Source organism: Anopheles funestus, chromosome 3RL (genome assembly GCF_943734845.2).
Source record: "Anopheles funestus chromosome 3RL, idAnoFuneDA-416_04, whole genome shotgun sequence".
In the NCBI taxonomy this organism is placed as follows: Eukaryota; Metazoa; Arthropoda; class Insecta; order Diptera; family Culicidae; genus Anopheles; species Anopheles funestus.
Genome location: NC_064599.1, coordinates 71536963 through 71542962, shown reverse-complemented (window position 1 = coordinate 71542962; position 6000 = coordinate 71536963).

The following is a 6000-nucleotide window of genomic DNA, read 5'->3' as shown; positions in this document are numbered from 1 at the left end:
CTTTATGGACACGATTGCGATTAATGTAGACTGATTGAAATCGTAATTGTGAACGATATCAGTAAATTAAACGTAGTTTTTTGTAATCCTACCAGGCTGTTTTGCTACACGAGTGTTGATTGATTAGAAATACATGTTTTTTAAAATGGAAATTGTATTCCTAACTATTTTTAAATTATCTCTCTATGCATTTGTAGGTGTATTTGTATCAGTGAAAAATGTGAGAAGATTTATTTAAGGTCAAATTTCCTTACCCTACTATTAGTATCGAGCAATTTTATCATATTCGCCTAAATGTATGCAACCGCGTAGTAAAGAGAGCTTTTATGTCAAGCCTTCGTGAGAAAGGAGATTTAAATACATAGTGCTGGTGAAACGAAATTAGCATAAAAAATAGTTTTAAATCTTATGTAGTCAGTAAAGGATTCGTTTCTGCAAAAGGTTTCATCGTACAGCTTTTGAGGAGAAAACAGATCATTAACACTTTATTTTTGCAGTTAATTGATTGATATAAATAATTTATATCGCATACATTGGAATATATTATTTTATCGCAAAAATTTTCAAAAAAACGTTTATAATTTTTTTATCTGTTTCTACTATTCATCAACTCGCTCTAACAGGTCAAGGGGCATCGATAGGTTGCTTGTTTGGTGTGTACGCCTAAAGGTATGCAATGCACATATTAACTGTTCAATAAATGGTTTAAGGGGTGAAATCTTTCCGGTCTATAAAATGACTTTAAATGGTTGTACACTATTTCTACAGAATCAATAAAAAAAATTTATTGCACCCATTAAAGCCTTTTCGCCGTTTGATTCTACCCAATGAGGGAATACTGTTCTAATAACGGTTCTAGAAAACTGTTACAAAGTTTATTGTTCGAAAATTTGTCCAAGATAGCATCTAACGTCCATTGCATAACCTTTGCATACATTCATTTCCAACACAATTCCACACATTTTCCTATTAAGCGCACTGTAATGAGCCTCTGCATCCCGTTTTCTCCCCCCGTTCCGAAAAGGCACCACCAGACGAGCATAATGCTAATAATGTGTTTTGCATAGTTGGCTAATGAAACGAGCTTCCTGCCTGCCTGCTCCTTATCACAACCAAAACCCCACCCCACCCGGGCATGCAAAAACAACGCCCCGGACCGGAACTTCGTCACACAAGAAATTATTCTAATCTTACAGCACCGGTCATCTTTCATCCTTGGTAGAATGTGTACGTGTGTTTCTCAAAACAAAAAAAATAAAGAAACATCCCGACTTTACCCGGAAGCAGCACACCTCGTTTGCATATTTATTCCCTCCACTGGCACACCCGTTACTAGATTTTCCTTGCCTTGGGTGGGTGTTTGTTGGGTGTTTGGTTTGCAGTGGTTTTACCCGATGGACACATAATTTGCACACAAGAAGTGGACCCGCACCTAACTACTCGAACGTGAACATGGGAAGGACCTTCTCGGTGAACCTCTTGGCAATCCGCCCGCTCCCCGCGAAGGGTAAGAGGATGACGAGAGTTCTTGCTCGCTTAGATGGATGGATGGACGAAAAAGACGAAACAGGGCACTGTGTGATACATACTACACTTCGCATAAGGAACGGACGAACGGCCATCCTATCGGACCATCATTATCATTATAGTAAGAGCAAGATAAGATGGGTTGGGGATGGGTGAAATCTTCACCCACTAGTTCTCTTCGCCCAACTTCCGTATTCCTTCCTATTGTTGCTGGCAACGGGTGATGTTTTTGTTTATAATTTCTTCCATCCTGCATCCGTCCTTCACCGTCGTGCCATTCCTCTTGCCCTACACAGTATAGAAGTTTAAATTCAATGTTCCGTTCGACTGCGATGAGCAAGAATCATATCCACCGGGTCCCCTCACCGAACTTTCTGAGGTTGGTGGTGGGTAGGTGAGTCGGCCAGAAGGATGCGATTAAAATGAGGAACAGTATCGTGGTTCCAGCTCGACAGCAGTGTGTCGCAGCTATCCAGCAGCTAGACGAGCTGACGAGTATCTGGAGTAGGGACTTGGACGACGAAGACGAAGCTGACCACCAGAATACATACATTGGGCCTCCAGCTCTCGCAACGGATGGAGATTTGTTTTTGAACGACTACAGATGCACACACACACACGAAGAGTAGCCACCGGGTGAAGACGAAGATGCTCCAGTGTTTCGATCCTTGTGGTGTTCGGTTGGATATGGCCAAGAATTCCAAGCTCGTACCCACTCTGAATCTGGACTCTGGAGCGAAACCGGAAGTATGTCCCATTCCCCTTATTCCTTGACAAAACGTACCATCCTGACCTGTATGGGCACACATACAAGAGATGGAACGGATGTACGTGTGTGTATGTGTGTGTGTGTCTGTACATAACCCCTTTTCGTAGGAGACGATTCACGGTCCCGGCCGGGAGTCCCGCGAACCCAACCCGTAACCGTCACCAGAATTGTAAATCTATTTTAATTAATTAATTATATTCAAATTCAGAAGAGTACAAAATTAGAATATGCTAATGTGGTGTACAGTTTAATAGAATTTTGAGGGTGTTTTTAGGTGAGCGTCTACCCTGGGTATATTGTGTCGTCCTTCACCAGACCGGACGCCTTCGAAAACTTGCCCTTTGCCGAGCCCGATATTGACGGGGTTTGTGGGAACAAAAAGCCCCGGAAGCAGTGCCGCAAACCACTGAGGTGAAGGAGAAGGTGGGAAGCGTTCGGTACGGACCAATGGTATGGGATTAACTCTTCTGTGTGTTTGCCCGGTGTTCTCCCGGTGCCTAGGCTTCTTGTGGTGACGATCGCTCGAAGGAGAATCGGATCGGATCGGTATTGTGCGGAAACGGGGGAAAGGCTGTCAGAGATTTTCCATTTCGTATAATTCAAATTCAGTTATTATAACACTCGTGTAACTCGACTGGCCGGGAACGGGTTGTACGCACACGTATGGTAAATGGACGATGCCATTGTGCAGTGGATAAGGATTGTTGCATAGACATGGTCGCGTCTGCTATCGCATCTTTAGTTTTAAAACCCGCTTCAGCTTGCTCTCCGCTGTAAGTGTGTGCGTCGTCTACGGCGAGGAGGGACAGTTGCGTTGATTTTAGAATTTTGATCCATGACCGAAACGATAACGATCCATCCGCTGTCAGTTTGCGGAATGAATGGAAGAATATATCGGTGTGAACTCAGATACTCTGGAAGGTAATCTTCAATAACTCAACCATACATTATTTCAATCACCGATCACTTACGAAATGGCACGGAAAGGTACTTTCTCAATTAGGCAGTTAAATCAACCGAACGAAAGGATGACAATATGGTTTCCAATTTTCAAGATAATATTATTTAAATCTCAATCCATCAAATGTACGACATGCCACTTCAGGAATGAGCCATCTGTACAGAGAACCGTTAGTGACGTCCTTTATTAGGAATATTTTAGAGTTTTTTTTGTTGCTAAATAACAAAATTACACAATTAGCATGGGTCAATTAAATGGAGCCGTTTTCTAACCCGTTAATTTTCATCCGATCCATCCGAATGGACCATCCTAGCAGCACAGGTGTCCTTTTCTCAGCGTACCATTCCAGCATGTATGGTACTATTGCACCGGTAAGTAGCTATTAATAATAATGCCATTCGATAATGCAACCCATGGCTGCCATAGGTACGGAAGAAACACGAACCAACAGTGCCCAATTAATTGATAGTCACCGTCTAATATGCAAAAGGACCCGTCGGTAACGCTAGCGCAACCGTTAGAACGCTCGGACAAGTAGGTCCGTAATTTGAATTTATGCTTTCGTTCTTAATTTGCGTTTCCCCGATGGTACCGCGCGATGTTTACAAACGATCCGGCGCATGCTCGCATGCAGCACATTGCCTTGCCTGCCTGTCTGCCTGCCTGCCGTGCTCAAGATCTGCCAGCTTGACCACCGTATTTCTGGCGCGCGCCTTTCCACGTGTGCTTCTTCATAGTCATCGTCCTGGTGGCGTTTGTCTCTCTGTGTTGGTGTGTGTTTGTATCGGTCGCAAAAAGGGTTGCGAAAGTGTTGGTGCACAGTTGCGCAAATGAGACAGAACGAGGCAATTAAACATCATCTCCGGAAAAGACAGTCTAAAATCACTACAAGAGTAAGAGTGATAACACTTGCAAAGAATAACAGAGACAGAATGGTTCATTTCTATGTATGCAGCAACCTCCTCCTACCTACCCCCCGGGAGGGGGAAAAGGGGGGATTGTTGGGGTTGAGGTTTATGTAGGTGAATATGCTCGGTTGTATTTTCCTTTTTCTGAATGAAATCTACCACCACCACTAGACATCATCATCGTCTTCATCATCGCTCGGTTCGTGAAGTGAGAAAAAAGCATCACAGCGCTGTAGTGAGCAGAAGCGAAAATAGGAGAAACATTACTTCGGTAAAGCCTAACCGAAAGAACGTAATCAACTGCAACGGAGCTTTTTTTGCCAGAAGGAAAAAAAAAGAAAAGATGGGCTGAGTTGCAACCTGGGAGAACGATAAATAATATGCCTTCTTTTTCTTTGCTGTTTTTTTTTAAATTACACACACTTTCATATTCGTTGTAAGCTTGTATCGCTACTTGTGAGATTGGAATGAATTATGGGAGGGCAATAATAAAAAAGAAATAAGAAAAAACATCTCAAAATAAAGCATTTACATTTATAATTTACAACAGAAAAAATAGTATGAAAAGTTATAGAAAAAAATAGTTAAGAAATGAAAAATGAAGCAAAAAATATTTGTAACAAGAAAACAAAACAGATGTAAAAGAAAGAAACTAAAAAAAATGCAAAATGAAAGAAAAAGTAATAAAAAAAACATAAAACAAACATAACAACACATCAAACTAACAACTTCCAAATTGCAGTTGCACTACGCAAATGCATTTCGTGCAATGATGAGCAAGAGAGCAACAACACGACGGTGAAAGAGAGCAAAGATAGGAATGAAAGAAAAACAACACGAGAGAGAGCGGTACAAACACACGCTCAATCTCTCATTTATGTTTATTTCTCTCAACAGCTCACTCTCTCTCGCTCTCTTTCGAATCATCCCTTCTAGCGTGTGATGAAGGGGGTGAAGAAATTAAATTGTGCATCGAATTTGTATGAATGAGTAAGCAGTTGCATTAATGCACGCACCCCATTCTGGCCCACGTGCATGGGTGGTGGTGGTGGTGGGGTGCGACGCGAGAACAGTTTATTGTGTCAGTAAGTATGCATTTCCGTGTGTGTATGCGTGATTCGGTTCGGGTTTCGTCGTTCCTTCGGCTTTTCGAGAGTTGATTACATATACTTATTTATTTAAACACTGTTGCAGCGTTGAATGTTTATTTGATCATTTTTAATGCTGGAATGTGTTACAGTGTGAAATTTATTTTATTATTATTATTCGAATTATAAATTTTGATTTGTTAAAATTTAATTTTCATTTACTTTTAAAAATATTTTAATTTTACCATACATTGAAAAAATAATCAATTTTATATTATTTTTTCTGGATAATGTTTTCTTCAGTTTAGTGTTTATTATAAAATAAATGTATTATTTTGTTATTTAGATAAAAGTAACAAAAAGCATGGCAAACTCTTAAAAACGATAAAACTATACCTTCAAAATTGTATAATTTGCACAAATATCCTCTTCCATTCGGTTAAATTAACTCAATCGAACCCGCTACAGTACGCAGTAGGGAAGGAAAAACAACCGACCGAAGCAAGAAATAATAATCGTAGCATGCGTGCTGCTCAATTTGTATGCGTCGTCGAACAGTTCCGCACACATACACAACACTGCTACCCCGACCCAAAACACGCACACACACACATAGGCGCGCAACCGCAAACCGGGCAGCACCGGGTACGGGTATTTTATTCGTGTTTTATTATGTATTATAATTATAAAATGACTAATACACATACCTCGCCCGTCCCTGAGCAAAGAGCCAAGCGTTCACATACA